This window comes from Cnephaeus nilssonii (genome assembly GCF_951640355.1).
Source record: "Cnephaeus nilssonii genome assembly, chromosome: 14".
NCBI lineage: Eukaryota > Metazoa > Chordata > Mammalia > Chiroptera > Vespertilionidae > Cnephaeus > Cnephaeus nilssonii.
Genome location: NC_137085.1, coordinates 43,590,083 through 43,613,599, shown reverse-complemented (window position 1 = coordinate 43,613,599; position 23,517 = coordinate 43,590,083). Strand labels below are relative to the sequence as shown.

At 45.1% G+C, this 23,517-nt stretch overlaps 1 protein-coding gene across 2 annotated transcripts in view; it reads right to left on the bottom strand.

The window, feature by feature from the left end:
- APBA1 (amyloid beta precursor protein binding family A member 1) overlaps positions 1 to 13,088 on the bottom strand; it is a 203,031-nt gene extending 189,943 nt beyond the window's left edge. Inside the window, exon 1 of one of the 2 annotated variants that reach the window (XM_079789582.1) lies at positions 12,964 to 13,088. The gene's annotated coding sequence lies outside the window, so the exon portion shown is untranslated. Of the gene's footprint in view, positions 1 to 12,860 lie in introns of both variants that reach the window. The other variant, XM_079789583.1, reaches the window with a different exon arrangement.
- Positions 13,089 to 23,517: the final 10,429 nt, after the last annotated feature.

Sequence of the window (23,517 nt, the reverse complement as noted above, 5' to 3'; positions counted from 1 at the left end):
GGATGGATTAGCAATGAACAGGAAATCATTCTGATCCCAAAACACCTGATGGAGGAAACCGCTCCAGAGCACCCATTACAGACAGGATGCCACACGCCAATGGATTCAGAAATATATTACCGGGCCAGATGCGCAGAGAACTGCTCAACAGATAATTCAAAAATTCATTATGTGTGCCAGAAGTAACCCTAAAACAGGACCTCACTCGGGGTCAGAGGGTTCCAAAGCTCGGGATTAGGCTCTGGAGAGAGACAGTAGGCAAATTGGCTTTACTCTGATGCCCTGAACAACTGTAAATTGCCAGCGTCTGCTAGTCTTCACAGATGCGTTCACAGGATGGGTTGGAGCATTCCCCTGCAGGTCAGAGAAGACCTCGGAAGCAGTAAAAGCCTTATTAAAAGAAATCACTCCTAGGTTTGGACTGTCCTCCTCTATTCAAAGTGACAATGGAAGTGCCTTTATTGCCACAGTGACCCAGAAAGTTTCTCAACATTCAGGAATACAAAAGAAATTTCACGCTTCTTGGAGGCCACAATGTACTGGAAGATCAGAGAAGATGCACCACACTTTAAACCTTTGCTAAACGTTGCCAAGAGACTGGCATAAAATGGTGTTGGCTATTGCCCTGCTCAGGATTGGAGTAGCCCCCAGGAGCAGGATTCAACTGAGTCCTGATGAAATATTATATGGAATGCCCTTCCTGTCTTAGAGAAAATCTTAGAAATGTTCATGACCCAAAGACAAAAGAGTTAGACACTCTAAGGTAATCCTCGGGATTAACTTTAACTGCTGTTCATAAATTTTCTTCTAACAGGATGAAGTACCCCACAGATGTCCCATTACAACATTCCAACCCCAGAGATTGAGTATCTTTAAAATCCGGGAAAAACAAACGTCCTGATGACCAACTTGAACCTATGTGGGTGAGCCCTTATCACATTTTACTAACCACTCATTCTTCTGTGAAACTAGGAGCCAAGCCCTGGCTTCACCACTCTCAAGTTAAGCAGGCTCCAGACTTACGACGTACCACCCAAGTGACCATATCATCAGAAACCACCGCTCAACCACCTGAGGATTCCTGCAAGCCCATTGCAGACTGTAGGAAGCTCTTCAGAAGGAGGACATCTGAAAACCCGAGCTAGACTTCACCAAAATGAAGAAAACCCTCTGGCTGAGATCCAAGATGATTGTGTTCTAATCTCTAACTCTCTTGTTTCAATTTCCACCTGTTATAGGCGATGCCTCCCTGTCGTGGGCCGCCACCTATGCAGAAATACATAACCAGTCTGACGACTGGGTCTGTGGACTATTGCCTGGGTCTAGTGCGGAAGGAATGCCTTGGATCAGACACACATTCAACATCTCAGACTGGGAACGATGGATGGAGCAAGTCACCAAAGGTAAGTTGGGGTTCCTCTCCTCCACTCCACATTCAGGAGACCACATGCCCCAAATCCAGCAAGAATATTGTACATATACCCCTGCTTTAGGAGGCCAATATTATTGATCTGTTAATCCATTTGACTGCAACCATAGACCAGGTTGGTAACATTTCCTATGTGGATGCATTCACTCACTGACTCCCTTCTCTTCCTTCCCAGCCACTGGGGAATGTCCATATTAGGTTTGCTTCTTTGTGGCTTCTTTGGGATACTAATTGGGTGTTGCTACATTTACAGGTGCTGCCTGAGGGCAGCTAAAACTAGCCACCTGAAGATCATTCAAACCTCGGACCCTCAGTCTGGACCTAGTAATATTTTCAATTACATGTAAAATAGTTTCATTCCTCTAACCCCCAAACTGTGTACCTTCTCAGCAAGAAGCAGGAAGCAGCTAGAGCAGGCATCACCCCTTCTCTCTCAAGATTGAGGAATGAGCCAAAGAAAGGAAGGAATTAAAACTAAAACTGAGGGACCTCCTCTCTCTCTCTCTCTCTCTCTCTCTCTCTCTCTCTCTCTCTCTCTCTCTCTCTCTCTCCCCCACCCCCTTTCTCTCTCCCTCAGAGACCAGCCTTGCCCCAGATAATCAGCCACCCCCAAGGCAGCAGAAGACAGTAGCCCCGACCTGACTAATGGTCACACAGTTTGGACCTCTGGCAGGTGAAAGATCACATCTCGACCTGCTATGTTTTAGCTCCTGAGCCCTAAGGTGAAAGGACCCTCTGACTACTTTCCCATGAGACCAAGAGAGGGACACTGGGGAAAACCCTCAGAGCTGTCCTCAAGACCTGAAGAAATGATTTATTACCCTTCCCTCACCTCTGACCGACCAATCAGCTCCCAGCACAACCCTGAACCCCTAACCCGTGGTATCTTGTGATTTTGCCCTATATCATCTCTAACCTACACACCATCAGGGTGTCGGTTTGTTTAGAGTACAAGCTCCTGGTCTCCATATTGGCCAATTTAATATTAAACTGATTTTTTTCTTTCTAAACTGCAAACTCCCTCCTGTGCATTTCTTTGGGCCAGTGTGTGCAGGCAGGCAGACCCGAGGGAAAACATTCGGGTTCTGGGAACAAAGCCACCAGATTTAAGAACTGATCCATTCATCTTACTCTACTTTCCACTTTCCACACTAATAATTTCTTCTTTTGGAAAGAAAATATTTACTCAAAAAGAACATTTCCCTTTAGGATTATTGTGACATTGTACACCCACACCACCAAATATCCAAATGTGCTAACAATTTGAAACAAATGGGGGAGGGGGGAACCCTTCTGACATGAAATTATTTCACACTCTAAGGAAATAAGCGCTCCTCTGGTGGATGTAATACAATAGAACAGTGTTTTTAAATTGCGTGTCAGGACTTGTTCATTATTGCTGAAATCAGTTGAGTGGACCCACAACCATATCTATAACAATAAAAGCATAATATGCTAATTAGACCAGATGACCTTCCAGACAAAGCCGGGGCTTCCAGGGAAGCCCAGGTCCCGGGTGCCAGAGGGAAGCCAGTGCTGGCAGCCGAGGGAAGGAAGGCCTACTCTTGCACGAATTTCATGCATTGGGCCTCTAGTAGAATAGAAAATATCAGAGTGTATTACATATAATGAAGGACATGGATTTTTAAAACTTTTGTTTCAGTGATTTGTGCATGCGTGTATGTGCACATGTGTTTGTTTGCATACACTTATCTATATTGCTAGGACATGGTGTAAATTGTATTCTCACTAGGGATCATGAAGTCTAACCGTGTCCAAAACAGAGACTAAGCCACTTCTTTAAAATAAGGTGTCCCTGTTAATTAATACAGAATTGATCTCCAATTACAAAATTTACCAAAAGTCAGAAACAGAAATGATTACAGTGTTCAGAATGATGGCGAATCATTTTCTTTATGAAATAAACCATTGCTGTGTTTTTCACATTAACCAGTCCACATGGAGTAGACGAGGAGGAGGCTGTAGAGGAAACTTAGTGGGCAGGGATGGCTCTTACCACCACCACACTTTAAAAACCTCCCACGATCGCTTTGCATATATCAAAATAAGATATTTCTATTCCCCCCAAAATTATATTTCATAAAAAAGTTGCCTTAAATGTGAATCCATATAAAGTCTCCCATATTATGAGGTGTTCTCTCAATTACTTTTGCTGAATGCCAAAAAGTAAAAACCCTATTATCTCCAAGATACCTGAAATTAAAATCAAGCAATTCATTGACACTGGATGTGATAGCAACTAATTTTAAATAAAGAAACTATGTCAAAACATATTACCTGATAAGACTGAAGATTTCATGAAAAGGGGATGTCTGTTTCAACGGTTACTAGAGCCCTAACCAGTTTGGCTCAGTGGATAGACTCAAGGGTCCCAGGTTCAATTCCAGTCAAAGGCATGTACCTTGGTTGCGGGCACATCCCCAGTAGTGGATGTGCAGGAGGCAGATGATTGATGTTTCTCTCTCATGGATGTTTCTAACTCTCTCTCCCTTTCCCTTCCTCTCTGTAAAAAATCAATAAAAATATATATATTTTTTAAAAAGGTTACTTGAGAACTATTTGGAGAAGATAGCCTAAAACAAACTCAATCAGTTTTAGATAGGGATGCTTATGGAGGTCACATGACTGAAATAGGATAGATGAAGGAAGGAAGGAAGGAAGGAAGGAAGGAAGGAAGGAAGGAAGGAAGGAAGGCAGGCCAAGATTTCAACACCAGCTTAAGTAAACATTCTTTGCCAATTGCTTGCATTGTATGTACTTATAAAAGTCACACAGTACTACTGGATTGTAAAGATCATGAATAAATACCTATAAGAAGAAGAAAAACCCCGAAATGTTTTTATGTTATGTGAATGGGCACACAGTGCTTGGAATAAAGTTTGTAGTAGCAGCATCATACAGAAATTCAAGAAGAAAAATATTTCAAATGTTAGATAGAAACAAATATGCCAAAAGTAGCCTAATAATGAAAAGACTCTTAAGTCAAAGAAGTATGTGAAACATTTGAATAAATGATTTCATAAAATGTGAAAGTAGAAGGATGCCATATTTCTAAATTAATTTTATATAATGTGACTTTCAATATATGCAAGTAAATTAATAAATGTAAGTAGACATTTCGCTCTTTACCTCCTGAAAATGTATCTATTCTAGTTGGTATAAAACCTTTTTAAAAGCCTTCTCCTGGGAAAATTGGGGACCAGTTTATAATCGAGGGTATTTTATACATGTGCATACATGGTCATCTGCATCCCAGATTACTGAGGATTGTGGATAGTTGGCTTGAGTGAACTGAACTGTAGGTCACTGTTGCAATACATTACAATTCCCAAATTAAAATACCAATAACTGTTATCAAGCCAATTCTCATCCATTAAAAAATTCTTTCTGCTCTCTCTGTGCCATGTGAAACAGAGGCTGGTGCTGCCCTGCCTCAAGTCCCCTCAGCCCACTTCTGAATACAGTTGATGGACAGCTCCCCTACACACCAACAGCTCCCCGCCCCCAGCCCACTCTGCCTCTCTGCTGATCTGCCCAGGGGCTTTCTCTGATGCCCCTGGAACTAGCTTGGCCTTATGGCAGCCTTCAAGTGCTGGGAATTTCTGCCCCCATTGTTAAGTGGTGGATAAGCATCCCAGGTTGCCCACAACTTGGTGCACAATCATAAGTTCATTCTACACAAGACCAGCAGAACGGAGCCTCATTTGCCCACAATGGTAATCTGCTTATTAGCCTACCTCTTTTTAAAATATCTATATAATAAAAGCCTAAGTGACTGTTATGGCGAAATAACCAGAACAACCGGTTGCTGTGATGCGCACTGACTACCAGGGGGCAGACGCTCAATGCAGGAGCTGCCCCTGGTGGTCAGTGCGCTCCCACAGGGGGAGTGCTGCTCAACCAGGAACCAAGTTCATGGCCTGCAAGCGCAGCTGCAGTGGCAGGAGCCTCTCCTGCCTCCCTGGCAGCGCTAAGGAGCAGCCAGCTGAGTGGTAAGGAGCAGCAAGCAGGCAGGCAGTAAGGAGCGAGGAGTCCCAGACTGTGAGAGGGATGTCCAACTGCCAGCTTAGGCCCATCCCACGAGGACTGAGAGAGGGCACAGGCCGGGCTGAGGCCCCCCCATCCCAGTGCACAAATTTTGTGCACTGGGCCTCTAATATATATTTCAGAGAGAAAGGGAGAGTGAGAGAGAGATAGAAATATCAATGATGAGAAAGTATCATTGATAAGTTGCCTCCTACACACCCCCTACTGGTGATTGAGCCCACAACTCAGGCAAGTGCCCTGACTGGGAATTGAACCGTGACCTCCTTGTTCATAGGTCGATGCTCAACCACTGAGCCACGTCAACTGGGCAAGTCTGCCTCTCATTGGCTTTCTTTCCTTCAAAAATTTGTTTAATTTTTCCACCTTCTTGCTTATGCTTCTTAGGACCACCTCCCAAATACCAGTAAACTACTTGTCTCAGGCCCTGCATGCATTATTTATTTCATCATCCTGTGGCTATTTTGTGTTCTCTTTGAGAAACAACTGTCTGTAGAAATCAAAGTAAAAGAGCTTTACACACATTCTTTACACCCGAATTACTTAGATCTTTGGAAATGTCTCATGCATTCCTTTCAGTAAGTGTTCGGTGATCCCATACTAATGCAAAAAGCCTTTCTGTTGCAGGGTATACCCAGATGAACAAAAAACAGTGCCTCCGATGGGACTCCTTAGAATGGGACAGGAGACATGGAGGAAGAAAAGAAGCCCTATAACTGAAGGAGATGCAGACAGCAGAAGAGTGTGTGGCACTTCCAGCTGACTGGTATTTCATCACCACCCAGACAGAGCCACTCTTCAAGCTTTCTAATCTAAATGTCTGATTGAGGAGAGCATCATTTTATAAATGCAGCACTGACTCACGCCCAGCACACACAGGTCAGCCCCAAAATGGTACATGGTGATACAGCTTTGTGGGCCACTGATTCAGAACCAAAAGGCAAAGCATCTCTATGCAGGGTCCCTACGTAACCGCTCCATCTGTCAGGTGCCATAGGACATGGCCAGGTGAAGCAAGGAACCACTGAGGCTCTTCTGCTGTGCTTCGATCATGCCAAGCACATTCCCACCCGAGGCCCTTGGCTCTTGATAGTCTGTCTAGAAGGCCCTTCCCCCAGTTATCCGCATGGCTCACTCCTTCAGACCTTCCGGCTCTCTGCTCCAGGCCTTCCCTGGTCACCCCATGTAAAGTAGCATCACCTCCTACGGTGTCACATTCTATTGCCTTCCCTGCTTTATTCTTCAGAGCACTTACCACCACCTGACATATTATATATTTGCTTAATTATTTTCAAATCTCCTCCCACTAAGAGGTGGGCAACAGTAGGGACTTACCCTCCCTCGCATGCCCCCTGCACCTTGCTGCATCCCTCGCACCTAAAAGGGTATCTGGCCCAGAGAAGGTGTTGAGTGGACATTTGTTGGAGGAATGAGTAAATGATTTCATCATTAGACCCTCAAAATCATCACTCACCATAGCTGAAGTTCCTAAAACTCGTCTGGAATCACGACACAGCCCCTAACTCAAGGGTCTAAAGTGTACACAATTGTTTTGTGAGAAAAATGGTTTTGGTAAAACTACAACATATGTAGCAGGTATAAAAAAATAAAATCATGTAATCCTATCATAGACTTGTGTAGGCCATGGGATGCAATTCATTTAATGTCCACATTGTAAATAAGAAATCCTGAAATTTTAGATCTTAGATACTATACCTACCTTACTAAAAAAATGAATTTATTTATGTATTCATGTGACAAATATTTACTGATGGATATGTTGTTGGGTGAGGCATTATATTTGATTTTTCTTTTGAAAAATCAACTTTATACTTCACTGTAAAGCTATATCCTGCTGTTATAAATAGGGAAAGCTCATCTTTTTAAACACATGTATGCTTTTCCCATTATTTTACCATAAGCTTTTTTTATTTAGGTCAGCAACTCCTGAGAGAGAATAGTCACAGGGAATGCTCCACAGCTAGAGTCTTTTATTCAGCTAATTTTAAAGATAAATATTTTTCTTTTCATTAAATTTAAGGAAGGAGGAACCACAAATGTACTGAACAACATTTAATGCTCACTATCACAAAAATTACATAAGGAGTCAAACTCTAATGACACAGGGTTCCACTACAAACGCGTGCTCTCCAAGTGCAGGAGGTCCTCATCGTTGGGTGATAATCTTTTATTCACCCCTAACTGACTCACTGCTGCATTTCCACAGTCTTTGTGATTCTCCTCATCTGCCCACTTTTCTTTTGACATTATACTTTACATATTATGGCCAAATTCCTTTAGTTCCACCTCAAAAACCCCATGCTTCTGTCTCAAGAGTCTTTCCTTTGCCTTTATCCACTGTGCTTCTCCCATCTTCTTGAAGATTCCAGTTCATCAGTTGAGCTTCTCCCTTACATTTTCAGTCTCTCTTCCCTTCAATAGATTCTTCTCCTCTACTTTTAATGTAGACTCAAGTCTTCCTATACTAAAAACTCTACTTTCCCTCTATATGCCATTGCTTTGACACATCAAACTCTCCTTCCCCGACTCCATTTAACTAATTTAAAAAGAAGTCTGTCTTCACTGTTGTCCATCTACATCACCTCTCATAGCCTGGCTGCCACGCCCACCTACCTCAAAGATAATTCGGGAAAGCCAGGGATCAGAGCCAATGGTTTTCCCTTTGTTGCGACCTCACCCCCCACTGTATGAGTGATGAATGATGGTACTGCTACCGGTGGGAGTGGGGTTCTTGGTGTACCGCTGGAATAAGCATTTCCAGAGGACCCCACAGAAGGATGAGGCATTGCAGATGGTTTTATTCCTGTGGAATTATGTCTCTGCATTTCCAAGGTCCCATTTCCGCTTGTTCCACCAAGAAAGAAGTGTAGCTGGGCCTTCAATAGCTAGAATAAAAGCTAGTGTCCATAGTTTCCGTTCCAATTTGGAGCAGTGTCCAGTCCAGCACCAGGCTAGCACAGTTTGTGTTCCCCACTGCAGTCCACCAGTCCCTTGCATGTTGGTCCGCAGGGCCACGTGGCTATGGAGGAAACATTGGAAAATGCAAGGAAGCAGGAACAAAAGGGCCCCATGAGCCAAGAGTCAAGTGGAACAAGAGTTCGAACTCCTTTGTTTAGGGGATTACATATTCCCAAATTGTCATGCACTTGCAGTGGCTCCACCTACTCTCGCCAATGAGCTCTGTTCCCAGATTTGACTGACAGGCACCTTGCCTAGTCACCCCAACCTCACTGTGCTTGCATATATCTTCCCTTTGTTGGACCCCTTCCTCCGGTGATCTTAGGGGAATGGGCCAGTTGTTCCCTGAGGAGTGCAAAATTGCAGCTTCTTGGTGAAGGTGCCCAAATGACATGCCTATAATGCTGGCCTTCCTTTTGCTCCTATCAGTAGCTCCCCTCACCTTTCCTAGCTTCCATGACAACATACTACGTCCACCATTTTTTCCCAGCTGCCCCTTGTTTAATATTGTTCTCCTCTTCTTCTCTTCCCCTCTAACATACAGACATCCCCCAAGGACCCCACCTTTACCCTTTGCTTCTTCTCACTCCATTTTCTCCATTTTCTTTACTGGCCATTCCTGAGACATCAAAATTGCTCTTAAGTGATGACTTACTAACCTCTCTTTGTAACTCTAACCTCTCTCCAAAGACCAACACCTGTATTCTAGTCCCTTCCCTTGGACAAACCTGTCATGCCTAAAATGAAATTTGTTTTTTCCTCCCTTTCTCACCCTCCTTTGAACCTGCTGACAGTGACCCAAACATGCTCTCAGCTGAGCCTGACAATGACCTTTGACTTCCCTGCTAAGTGCTCAGAGTATTCCTGCACCCTGTCTCTTGAGTCTGTCTGTCTCTTTCTCTTTACTCCCACTGCCTCATTTCCTCTTATCCCTAGTTGACTGCAGTCTATCTGGTCTCGCTATTTCCAGTCTTTTCCCATTTCATTACACCCAACACAATGCTATAAGACCATCACTCTAAAGCACAGATCTGATCCTGTCAACCCTCCTCCTCCTCCTCCTCCTCCTCCTCCTCCTCCTCCTCCTCCTCCTCCTCTTCCTCCTCCTCCTCCTCCTCATAAACCTTCCATGGCTCCCTGGTACTTACTGAATAAAATCTGCATGCAGGTTGCTCCACAATCTTGAAAGAACCTCTCTTTCTCACCTCATTACCTCTCTCATTACATCTCTTGATATTTCCTGTGCTCAGCCAAAGCACACCATTCTTTGTTCTCTGTGAGGCACACACCTTTCCACCACTAGGCCTGTGCTACAGGTTCCTCCCCAAGTATGCCCCTCCTTCCCTGCCACCCCAAATGCCACTTGTATAAATCCAACTCAGCTTCTATCTCTTCCACGTAACCTTCCCTGATTCTTCCATTTGAAGTAATTGGCGTATCTTCTGAACTCCCACAGCACTGCAGAAATATGGCTTCTTAAGCATTTTCCAACATTTTTATAGATAGTTATATGCAACATGCCCTGTCTCCCCTTCCAGACCATGAACTTCCTCTGAGCAGGATCTAAGTTTCCTTATTCTTCAAATCTCCAGCTCACCCAACATCTCCCAAACCCTTTCCAAAGGTACACAGTGCCTGAGATGTAGTAGGCAATTCACAAATATTTGTAAGTTCATGATGGTAACCCAAAGGGTTAACTATAGATTTTTAGGCTTAAAATTATCTCAAGTTTAGCAACAATCACTTTTCCCTTAGAGAATACAAGTCCCATCTCCCCCATAGTTTATTCCTTTTGGCCCCGTAGGTCAATTTTCTAATGTCTTTTATTTCCAAGTCTTCTGAAGAACAAACTTCTTTAAGAGATGCAATAATGAAAAAGAAAAGCATTGATGTTGCTGTAGGTGAAGAGAACACATCCGTCTAAAACAAATGGCTGGCTGCAGGCTACAGCAGAAGGTACCACTGTGTCCTAGACTGAGTTACAGGATCCAGGCTGCTGCAATAACCTCACCAGTCCACCCTTTAGAAAAGCCAGGCATTGCATTTGACAATCATCACATTTGCATTAGAAAGGAAATCACTAATTCCTGAGTCATCGGTTATGCTGTTGTATAATTCTTCTTTTTCTATCCAGTTTATTTACCTTGGCAATGTCTAATATTCTTAAGCTTTCTTGTCCGACATTTACATCGCTGGATTTTACATGCAAATATAAACACAATAACTTAAAAAAAAAAAAGCCAACCTCTTAGAATGCCTTTTAAATTCCTTAAGTACTTTTCTCAGAAAGAAATTGGCAGAACAAATAAGAAAGTAAAGAACTAAGATTCAAAATTCATTTTTATAAATCTATCCTTAAATCCTGGAGGAGCTCCAACAACCTCACATTAAAATTTTAGAAGGTTTGACTTGAAGGACAGAGGGAAGTTTAATGTTCACAGTTTCAAGAGCACCTGGTCTATCGATCATCATTAATAAAGAGAAGATAACTGGGAAGAAAAAAACACATGTGGGTAGACCTAGTTTTATTATTTTCAAGGTAACAATGATATCATGTAACTTTTGCTAAAATGAAACGAAATTTTTTTTCCAAAGAAAAAGGAAGAAACCTCTGATACCAATGTGTTGGGTATTTATCTGTGTGGCTCTGAGTGCTACCCAGAGGACCCGGGCAGCCAGTTTGGATTCTGGCAGCAATGCGGTGGAATTTCCGATGTTAGAGTTCAAATATGTGCGACACAGGTTAATCTAGTCACACCGCATTTTAATAAGGAAGTATCAATATATTAAATTAGAGGTGCATTCATTCCCACAAACACCACAGGAGACCTACAGGCGCTGGGAAGTCCAACTGCAGTGGGCACACATATGAATATGCTCTCTCCCTCCCTATCTCCCAACCCCACGCAAGCCTGTCTTTATTACGCGGAGACAATCAAACAGCTACAGGATCTAGATTCGGTTCTTGGTCCTGGTTCCCACTGAGTGACTTATTGCTGGCCTGCCGTTTGCCAAATTCCCTATCCACAGGCTACAGGGATGGGAAAGCAGGTTCCCCCCCATCACCTTGGGTCTTGGGGGATTTCAGTTCCGGAATGATATGTGGCACCACCTAGCCATTGTGAAAGCTGGGGGAGAGTGGGTGTCTCAAGCAATAGAAATAAAGTATCCCTTTTCCTGAGGAAAACGCCCTGCCTAGGTGACGATGACCGACGGGGTACCAAACATTGCTCAGTACGATCTTTTTCTTCTTTTTAACACCTCCACCCTGACCAAATCTCTCTACGCAAACCTCCAGGGCTCATTCTACAAGAACCAACAGAAAGGCCACCCATGCTTCAGGCATCAGGTTTGCAGCGTTTACATGTGGAGTGGGAAGGTCTAGCTGACATTGAAAGTTGTGCGGATTGAGAGAGGACTGTGGCCATCCAAGACCCTTCTCCCCCAGCTCAGACACAAGATAAACAATGGAAACTGCAGAGTCAGGGCGGCGGAGACCCTGGTGGAGCAGGGGGCTGAGGAGAGAGAAGTGTCACAGGATGGGGGCTCCCCTTCAAAAGCAGGGACACCTGCAAGCCCAGAAGGGGTAACCAAGATCCCGTTTCCCGGCCATGCGCCCAAAGCCACACGCACACTTCCACATGCCCGCGTCGAGAGGCCAGAGGAAAGGCAAGGGAGACTCCCTGCCCCCGGCCGGCCGTCCACACGCCGCCGGAGCAGAACGGAGACCGTGCTCAGAGTTGCAGGGTCAGAGGAACCCACGCCGCCGTCCCACAGCCGGCGGCGGTGACAGCGAGTCGGGGCTCCCGCAGACCGCGAGGCTCGGAGCGCAGTTTGCGGAGCGTGGATGCACCCACACGAGTACGCACACTCTCACCCGGGATTTTACAAACCCGCCCCTGCCCTACGGACTCGCTCCGCACTCACACACCCGGGGCACCCTGCCCACTTCATCCTCGCCAGCGCACACGCTGGCTCCCGGAGAGTCGGCGGAGAGGTGAGGGATCCGGGCAGGGATGCCTGAAATGCCATCCCCCGGCACCTTCGGTCCCCCCCTCCCCAATCCCTGTGGCTGTACCTTTTACACACACACACACACACACACACACACACACACACACACACACGCCTGCCCGCTGCCCCCAGAGCCCCGCGTCTCCAGGACCCCAGGCGTTCCCACCTTCAACTCCCCCTTCCCCCGCCCCGCTGGCTCGGCGGCTAAAGGAACTGCCCCCTGGACGTCGCCGGCTGTCCCCGCTCGTGGGCACTATTGTTCCACGCAGCCCCTCTTGCACCCGTGGGCGTCTTCGGAGAGGATTCGGGTTCCGTCGGGGGCGGCATCACGGCCGGGCACCCCCATGCGCCCACCCCTCCCTGGCGGTGGTACCTTGCCTGACAGCTGGGTCCATGCGGGCCCGCGGGAGCAGGCGGCGCTACTGACCGCGCGGGTGCCCAGCCCGGGCATAAAGCTCCGCTCCAGGCGCGCCTACCTCCAGCGCCACCATCTTCTCCCGCCGCTCCTGCCGCCGCCGCCGCCGCCGCCGCCGCCGCCGGGACCGCAGCCGCCCTCGCCCTGCTCCGGCCCGGGCTCCGCCGCCGCCGCCGCCGCCGCGCCGGCCCCTCCGGTCCCGCGGCCCCACCCCCTTCTCCCCACCCTCCCGCCCCGCGTGACGCGCACCCGGGCGAGCCGGCCCGCCTGCTCCGGAGGGCGCGCGGGGGGGAGCGCGCGCACACGCCCGGTGCTAGTAGCGCCCCTGCCTCCCACGCCCACCCGCGTGCGCGCGCGGCGCGAGCCCGAGGCCGCGGGGCGGTGTCCTCCGCCGAGCGCCGGCCCGCGGAGCCCCAGCCCCGGTGCGGGTGGGCGTGCGGGGCGCTGGGACCTCTCGCCGCCCCCTCGCACCCCGCCTGTCGCCCGAGCTTCCCCTCCCTCCTCCAGCTCCAGGCCGGGAGCACGCGGCGGGCGGGAAATGCGGCCGCGTCCCCGAGGGGATTGACGGGGACCTCCACCCTCCTCGGCCGCAGCCTAAGGGGGTCCCCGGTTTCTGAAGCAGCAGCTGTGGCCAACCTCTGAGCGCGGGGACAGACCGCGCTGCGGGACCACGAAGCAGGGCGGCCGCGTCGGCTCCTGCGGTGTGTTCTCAGCCCTCAGTTACTTCGAGCTTTCCCGCTCCCAGGCTCCTGAAGTACCGCCTGCACCCCCCCCCCCCCCCCGGCCCGGCGGCCCCAGGAGCGCCCCTCAGAAAGGGGGGTTGACGTGGTCTCTGGAAGGCGCTGCAGTGCGGCGCCTCCGCCGCTAGGGGGCGAGCCTCTTGGGTTTGGGCCGGAGCAGCGCTGGTAGCGCTTTCAGCCTTGGAGGGGAACTGCCCAGTCTTGCAGGCAAAGCGGAGAGCTTCTGGATGATGATGCCGAGGAAAAGCTGGACTTGATTTTTCTGCCCACTTCTCAGTTCCGGTTGATCAGAACTTAACGTGCATGTGAGCCTGGCTTAGGGCATCAGCCCTCGGGGTGGAGAGGGAGGGAGGGGACCTTTGCAGCAGGGACCAGGTGGCAGGTGCTGTCTGTGCCTTAATGAAAAGCAGTGCGCTGGACAGGCCACGGGAGACCTGGGTTCTGGCGCCAGCCTCCCCTGTAATTGGCGGGGTAATATGAGCTAAATCACTACCCCCCGTCGGGACACAGGTTTCTCAGTAATAATAAGTTACTAGTACATTTACACAAAGCCTTATACTTTGCAAAGCCCTCTTCATGCACATAGTCTTAGCAAAATGAAGATGAGCCTTGATGATCCAGATCCCGTTGGGAATGGACCTTTTACCAGACCGTCTTTCCATATTACTTTAAGCACAATGCCTCCAGAAAAATCGGGGGAGTAACCTGAAGCATTCTCAAAGTCATATGTTTTAGCTTTAAAATTCGTATGAATTTTGCATTCTACTCCATAATAAGTCTTTTTTTTCTCTCTCTAATAAGGAAAAACAAACAAACACAACAGCTTCCCCTTCTCCCAAAAGATCTTTTAGTAAAGTTGAACTATTCTGTTTTAGGCAGATGTATCATGCTTGTCCTGTGACATCGCATATTCTTTTTTTTTTTCTTTTCAGTAAATATTTATTAGGCATGTATTCCAGAAACAGTCCTTGTTCTCCCAGAGCCCACAGTGCCCTGGAGGAAACAGGTATGAACCAATCAGACTAATAATTTTAAGTGCGGCTATGATAAACTCTCCATTGCAAAGGTGCTAAGGGTTCCCAAGGAAACCCAATCTGGACTCCGGGGTTAGGTAAGGCTTTCCAAGGAAATGCCATTTCAGCTTGCCCAGGAGAGAGAAGAGAATGTGCAGAAGCCCACCAGGTGGGGCTCAAGTCAGAGCAAGTGTGCGATGGGCGGGAGAGGTAGGCAGCAGCCGCCAGAACCTGCAGGACCTTGTGGGCCGTTTTAAGGCAGGGTTTTTAATTCTTACGAGTATAAGCCTTGGAAGGTCACTGAAGGCCATAGGAGCTGGGAGCTGGTGGGTGGTCCTGATCACATTTCAGTGTCTGCAAGGTCGGGGAGGTGGCTCTGTAAAAAACTCAGGAAGGGCAGGGTCTAGACCAGGGAGACCGAGCCCAGGACACATCCCTGCCTGTGCTAGTTGGTGAGTGTTTAGCGTTTTCAGTTTCTACATGACCTGCTCCTTTGCTTTTTTTTTCTTTTCTTTTAGTTCTTGCCTGTGCTTCCGTACATACCGGTTTGGAGGGCTTTCAGAGTGTTTCTCTGTAATGTCCCCTATTCTGTTAGTTTTAATCTGCTATGTCTTTTAACCTCGTTAGAATTTCAGGTTCCATAAGGGGAATATAGGTTCTGAGAGAGAGGCGCTTTTCTGTATATGCACTTGGAGTTATTTATCTCAGAGATCTTCCTGCGTGTTTTCTACTTTTGCACTGTGCTTCCAGCGAGGCAACATTCCTTGATGCACGAATGAAAGTTACATTATTGCTTTAATAATACCTTCCCCTCAAATCTTGCAGCATAGGATTTTTGTGCCGATTAAAGAAAGTATGTGAAATTACTCTGCAAAGAATTAAGTGCCATATAAAGAAAAGTAATAATTGTTATAATAGCAGTTTAGAGACATCCAAAACGAATTAGTTACTAAATAGTCATATCTGGGAAATTCCCTCCTTCCTCCTTCCCCCACCCTCCTCACAAACCCCCAGATATGCCTCTGCCTCCTGAGCAGTATGAATTGTTGTCTTAAAAGCTCATGTTGCTCTTAGTGCCTTGGCCCGCAGGAAACTCAAAGCCAAATTTGCAGATCATTGTAGGAAGTGGGTGGATCCATATGGCATTCATTTCTATGTCTTAGCTCTTCCTTTGACCTTGTTCTCCTATCATTAATTTTCCTGTGCCTGCTTTATTGGTATTTTTCTATTTTATTACAGGTATTCTTATAGCCACTTCAAATATTTGTATCCACTTACTTTTTTTTTTTTTAAACAAGGGTCAAACTACTTTCTGGTGTTTCAGAAGCAGTATATAAAACACCGGCAACCTGCCAGCCATTGTAGCAGGTAACAATACTACAGGCACTGTGCCGAGTGACTTGGCTTTAAATTAAAGCCTGGTCCAGCACTGCGTGTGCATCACAAGTCTCTGTGCTTTCCAGTTAGGAGCCTCACATGACAGGCAGACTCAAGTCTGTCTCCCATGGGCCCAGAGAGAATTCCCTTCAGTGTGATCTCTGAGGTTCCAGATTCCTTCAGCCTGCCCAGCCCCTCCAAGTTTATCTCACTGGTACAAGCACTCTTGGTCACTTGGTAAGCTAGCAGGGATCCATGAACTTTTATTCATTTAGTTTTATTTTTGTCAGTAAAGAACCGAAGATTCCAGGATTCCCTAAATTCATTCAAACTTCACGAGCGTGTGACCATATCTTTCAGCCTTTCACGTGATTCTGGACAACCCAAGCTGGACTTGTCTCTTCTGATAGCAATAAGTACTTTTCCTTGATTTCAGATCCCTTAGAGATTACCTTCTTTCCCTCTTAGTCCTTGCATTTAAACGTGTGAGTTGTATGTAGGCCGAACACTCAGCAACCTTCAGGTAATGAGGTTTTTCTTGAGGATTTCAGTTCTGCTAACATTTGGTGACCCAGCAACCTTCCTAATCTATAGAATAGACATTTTCATCACAGGATTTAAAATGTATCAGCAAAATAAACAATTATGAAATGTTCCTATCCTAAAATACATTTATTTTTTTATGCGGATTCTTATTTTACCAGCTTTTTCTCTAGACATAAATTCTGTCCTGGCTTCGGATAGATCCTTTCTTTTCATTTCTATTCTCTGAACAGATCAGGCTCCCTCTTTCTCTCTTTGTTGAGTCACATTCCCTGTGCCCTTTCATGAGTCTGACCAGAATGCTGTACCGTGCTATGTTTACCTGACACACTGGGAGGCAGTCTGGTGCCACATAGAGCAAATCCACCTCTGAAAGGAAACTTCCGGGTGAAGAGTGTCCTGGGAACGTATTATCTTGTTTAAACGGCTATATGCCCATCCCTGAAGCAACCTGGATGGCCAGAGGCATGGCTCCCACTCCTGGCACTGGGTCAGGCCTCCCCAACCACATGACTGATCGAGGCTAGGTCAAGACCTAGGAACCACAAAGAGGGGTTTCAGCCAGGCTGGTATGGCTCAGTGGTTGAGCATTGACCCATGAACCAGGAGGTCATGGTTTGATTCCCAGTCAGGGTACATCCGATCAATGATTATCTCTCGTCATTGATGTTTCTATCTCTCTCTACTTTTCCCTTCCTCTCTGAAATCAATAAAAATATACTTTTTTTAAAAAAGAGTGGTTCCACTACCCTGTTCATCTCAGGCTCATTATAGTGAAAAATGAGAAACTTGTACCTAAATGTACAGTAATAAGGAAATTGGCATATAGATTGCTTTATCTTTACAGTGGTATATTATGCAGCCATTAAAGATATCACATCCACAGATTTTATTAACATGAAAAAAAATTAAGTTCTCATCTTAACTGAAAAAACCTGGATACCAAATTATATATAGGCAGTTGATCATAACTGTTACAAAATGCCCAGAAAAAAAAATACATCAAAATGTTAGTAGTATTCCACTCAAGCAGTAGGGTTATTTTCCTCTTTCTATGTCTTAGTAGTTTGTTTATTTATTTATTTATTTATTCATTTTTGCAATGTACATATATATGACCTTACCAACTTTAAAAAATAAAATTATTTAAAATATGGCTGTACATGCCCTGACAGGTTTGGCTCAGTGGATAGAGTGTTGGCCTGCGGACTGAAGGGTCCCAGGTTCGATTCCAGTCAAGGGCATGTACCTTGGTTGCGGGCACATCCCCAGTAGGGGGTGTGCAGGAGACAGCTGATCGGTGTTTCTCTCTCATCGATGTTTCTAACTCTCTATCCCTCTCCCTTCCTCTCTGTAAGAAATCAGTAATATATATATATATATATATATATATATATATATATATATATATATATATATATATATGTAAAATATGACTGTACATTTAACATTACCATCATTGCATTTTCAAAGTACTTTTCCCAGACTTGGTTTATCCTCCCAGACTATTTCAGGTACTGTATACGTCAAGAAAACGTTTTCAGACTGTGTTGCTCTCATTGATGTACCTATTGTCTGAGCATTTGTTTGTAACATTAGCAGCCTTACAGCCTCTATGCAACATCAGGCTATAACTAGACAGAATTGATAAAATTGTTTGCTCATTCTGTTTAACATGTGCTTATACACTTGCTTGTTTTCCCAATTTATTTCAGTAGTAAAAGAACTGAAAGTTATGGTCATCTGGGAAGGACACCATAAATACATTTAATTTAATTATATTTATTTAATTCACCCTACAAAGTAGAAACAGTTTCACCAGAAGAAACAATCACTGCTTCTTATAAAACATAACATTACAACCAGGAGTATATGTCCTTGAAAATAAGAAGCTATGAAATTAAGTGCTCAGCAACTTCAGAAAATTTTCCCTTCATATGTGTTTCGTACAGATTTAAATATTTTTACCATCTTATTTAAGAGATAAATGGTAGTCAACACCAATGGTTAAGGAAGATGTATAGGATAAAAATCTAAAGTAGAGAAAATTCTAATAACGATTTTTTTTTTTCTTGATCAGTTCATAAGCCAAGAAACAGGCTGCCATTATTCATTTCTGTCAGGAGGACAGCACTGTTTCTGGAATAGCATGAACTATGGGAAAATCACTGCTCTACTCCTGTTTTCTGTTAGGTATTTTGTTTTAGGTCCGTTAGTACCAGCTCCCCAACGAGTTCATGAGCCCTTTAAGATTAGTGACCAAATGTCAACTATATTACCTTTGTGCTCCCTCCACCAAACACCTAGCATATAGTAGAGTATCCAGGAAGCACTCATTAAATATTTGTTGGCTGGTTGATATATAAATTAACCATCCTTCCAATTACTCCAGTTAAGTTAAAGAAGATTATCAAAGCGATTTGCCTTTCAAATAATTTTTGCTTTTGTTACTATTTTATTAGCATTAAAGATCCTTTGGGGAAAAGTCATAGATATCTCTATTGACTCAAAAATAAGGAGCCCAGGTAAAGCTTTAATAGTAAATAAAATCAGTGTAAGTAATTTTACCAGACCTTTATCCTCTCTGCCAGCCGAAAGGGTCTCTCGTCCTTTCCCTTTTCCCTCCCCTCCCTGTCCCTCCTCTCCTCCCTTCCTCCTCCTCCCCTCCCCTTCTCTCCTCTTCCTTTCCCTCCCCTCCCCTTCCTCCCCTCCCCTCCCCTTCTCTCCTCTTCCTTTCCCTCCCCTTCCCTTCCTCCCCTTCCCTCCCCTTCCCTTCCCTTCCCTCCCCTTCCCTTCCCTCCCCTCCCCTCCCCTCCCCTTCCCTCCCCTCCCCTTCCCTCCCCTCCCCTCCCCTCCCCTCCCCTCCCCTCCCCTCCCCTTCCCTTCTCTTCTCTCTCTCTCTCTCTCTCTCTCTCTCTCTCTCTCTCTCTCTCGGAAGTGAGAGCCTGTAAAATTCAATTTTGCCTAAGCACTAGTTCTTGGGAGATTTCCCCATATATGCTTGTTCAGTGTTTTATTCAGGATGAGCAATAACTATATAACTAAGTCATGGCCATATTGAAAATTTACAATAAATTGCACTGTCAAAAGGTCACTAAATTTTTAGATCTTCATTCCACAATCTGCATTAAGCTCCTAATGTATGCTAGACACTGTGGTAGGCATTTAAAAGGCTGAGCCAAATATCACAAATTCTCTATCTTCAAGGTCTTTTCTGCTTTAACAAAGGCAGGCAGACCTACAACAAGTATTTTCAGTGAAGTGCGTTAGCTGTGATAAAAGGTGTAGAAGTGAAAGCACACTGAGACTCACAGGAGCTGCGGAAGGCAGAGGTACAGAGGCACAAGCGTGGAGAGGGCTGGCAACTGAGTACGCGATTGGCTTTTTCAAGTGGAAGGGAAACAAAACCTCCCAACTGCTCTGAACTCCAGTTCCGTGTGAGACTCTGGGGACCCAGACTCATACGGGGAGAAACTGGACTGTCTGGCAGCGGGAGAAACTCGAGGGCGGCATTCTCTCAGAGGTGCTTGCAGCAATTACCACGGGACACTGAGACCCAGGGGCCTCTTAGCGCAGGGCTGATGGGAAGCCATTGCTGTCTGCTCGGCTCTGAGACTCTGCCCCATCCAAGCTGAGCACAGAGGCTTTTGCATATGAATGGCCTGGTCCTTTGAATTCTAAACTTACCTAACAAACTGCAGCTGAGTCAGTGAGACCCAGAACATCCAAAAGAAGGCCCAAGGCCCCGCAGCAGCTTGCATTGCTTCACAGCTGGGCCTCATCTGGGCACCTCCAAAACCCAAACAAAGAAGAGGAATCTGCAGATCTCTCCATAGCTCCTGCTAGGTGGCCTCAGGCAGAGGCTAAATTAGCACCTCCTTGGAGATCCAAGAGCCAGTGTACCGAGAGGTCAGAGTGGGACCATCCAGATTACAACTACTCAGATCCATAAGGGACACACTCAGGGGGCAGACTCAGTGAGAACCAAAGCCCCACTGAAGCAAGTCTTGCCCCATAAGGGTGTCTCCAGCACAGAAGTTCTCCCATCGTAGACACAGCTGATCCTCACAGCCAATTGGCCTGGAGGTCAACTCCTCCCAGTGATAACAACAACAATCAAGGCTTAACTACAACAAGACTATGCACACAGCCCACAAAGGGGTGCACCAAGAGTGTCCACCTCAGGTAACTGGGGAGGCTGAGCCACTGGGCCCTATAGGACACCTAGCACACAAAGCCACTCTATCAACTCAGGGAAGCAGCCAAAATGCAGAGACAAAGAAACAGGTCACAAATGAAAGAAATGGAGGAAAGCAAACGACTGGATATAGAGTTCAAAACCACGGTTATTAGGTTTTTCAAGAATTTTCTAGAAAAGGCCGATAAATTTAGCGAGACCCTTGATGATATGAAAAAGGACCAACTAGAAATTAAGCATACACTGACTGAAATAAAAAATAATATACAGAGATCCAACAGCAGACTAGAGGATTGCAAGAATCAAGTCAAAGATTTGAAATATAAAAAAGCAAAAAACACCCAACTGGAAAAGAAAAAAGAATCCAAAAATATGAAGATAGTATAAGGAGCCTCTGGGACAACTTCAAGCGTACCAACATCCAAATTATGGGGGTGCCAGAAGAAGAGAGAGAGCAAGATACTGAAAACCTATTTGAAGAAATAATGACTGAAAACTTCCCCCACCTGGTGAAAAAAATAGACTTACAAGTCCAGGAAGCACAGAGAACCCCAAACAAAAGGAATCCAAAGAGGACCACACCAAGACACATCATAATTAAAATGCCAAGAGCAAAAGACAAAGAGAAAATATTAAAAGCAGTAAGAGAAAAACAGTTACCTATAAGGGAGCACCCATACGATTGTCAGCTGATTTCTCAACAGAAACTATGTAGGCCAGACAGGAGTGGCAAGAAATATTCAAAGTGATGAATAGCAAGAACCTGAAACCAAGATTACTCTACCCAGCAAAGCTATCATTCAGAATTGAAGGTCAGATAAAGAGCATCACAGATAAGAAAAAGCTAAAGGAGTTCATCACCACCAAACCAGTATTATATGAAATGCTGAAAGGTATTCTTTAAGAAGAGAAAGGAGAATAAAAAGGTAAAGATAAAAATTATGAACAACAAATACATATCTATCAACAAGTGAATCTAAAAATCAAGTGAATAAAAAATCTGATGAACAGAATAAACTGGTGAATATAATAGAACAGGGACATAGAAAGGGAGTGAACTGACAATTCTTGGGGGGGAAGGGGTGTGGGGGGGTGCGAGAAGAGACTGGACAAAAATCGTACACCTATGGATGAGGACAGTGTGGGGGAGGTAAGGGCAGAGGGTGGGGTGGGAACCGGGTGGAGGGGAGCTATGGGGGGGAAAAGAGGAACAATTGTTAATAATCTGAACAATAAAGATTAAAAAATAAATTTAAAAAAAGGTGTACAAGTGGTGCTCTGGTTGTTACTGTTGTTTGTTTTGCTAAGTACAATGTGTTCAGAGAATTAAGTCAATTCTCAGCTTTCTAGAAGTCAGGTCTATAGTTAAATGAGCAGACATTTTCCTTAAGTTTTGTTTCCTGATTGTAAAAAAAAAAAAATTATGATCACCTAGATTCGATCATTTTCTTTTAACCAAAAGGCTTGTGAATTTCTCCTAGATGAGAAATATGTGTATTTTTAAGCACTATGGGCAGACAAATGTGTCTGCTTCCAGAAAAATAATAGAGATCATCTCTTTAATGAACAAGCCTTCTGAAAGCTTGGAGAGGCCTTAGAGTCTTTGGCTTTTCCTGTTAAACAGAAAACTGACTTTTAGGAACATGAGTCAGCATAAACTTAAAAAGAAAAACTGTCCACTTTCATTTTATTCCTCAGAGAAATTTATCCTCCTTCGGCCTTCTGCCTCCGACTCATGTCTTTTTTTTAAATTAAATCTGACCCTAGAGATGCTTCTAAGTTAGGTCAGTTTTGCTACGGATTGACTTTTGAAAGCACATTTTAATTTCAGCATTCATGCAGCCGCGCACTGCTGAATTGAATAGGTTGTGGTTATGGGAACAGCAGGAACTGAGACGGAACCAAGAAATCTGTTACTAGAGAAACCTTTTGAGAGCTGACAGATTTTAAGTCACTCTTAATAAGGTCTGATAGGTTAAGGAATAACATGTTCTAGGATCCAGGAAGGCAGCTTCTCGCCCATCCTTACCATTGGGGAATTATTTTCATCCTCACGTGGCTGCAAGCCTATCAAGAAAACCGAATTGAAATGGGTCTCAGTGAGCTGTGCTGCATAAATCTGAATCTTGGGCCTCAATAACATTATCTTGCTAAGTGGTTAGGTAGGGCTGTGTTGCTAGCATCTGGGATGCATTTTAATTCCCTTTGCATAAAACAAAGAATAATCCTTTAGGCTCTTCTGAAAAGAAAAGATGGTTGAGAGATTTCAGCTTAGATTCCCTTGATCAATGTTGAATCCTAATAGAATAGAAAGTTAAGTATTTCCCAAATGCCTCCATGGACCACTAGTTCTGAGGGAAGACAGAGGCTATTATGTGGGGGGAAATGTTCCAGGATCAAGTGAGCCTGGAGAACCCTGCAGCAAACTAAGTTTCATAGTTGGTTGTTTTGTTTTGTTTTTGTGTGTTGCAGGGTTCCTATGAATCTTTAATTATGAATTTCCAGGAGGACAATAAAGATGGAAGGTCTAAAATGTTTAGTGTTCCCTTTGCAAGACATCTTTTGAGGGACAGCAAGGCTGTGTTATGACTTTCGTGTGCCCTTCCCTCCGTTTATAAGCAAATGTGAAGAATTATGTCTTATAATTGTATTGGTATAAAGATGAATATATTAATATTATAAAACAAAACATCTTATCTGACTAAGAGGGAAGGTGGGGGAGGGTGGGTGGGAGGTAATCAACC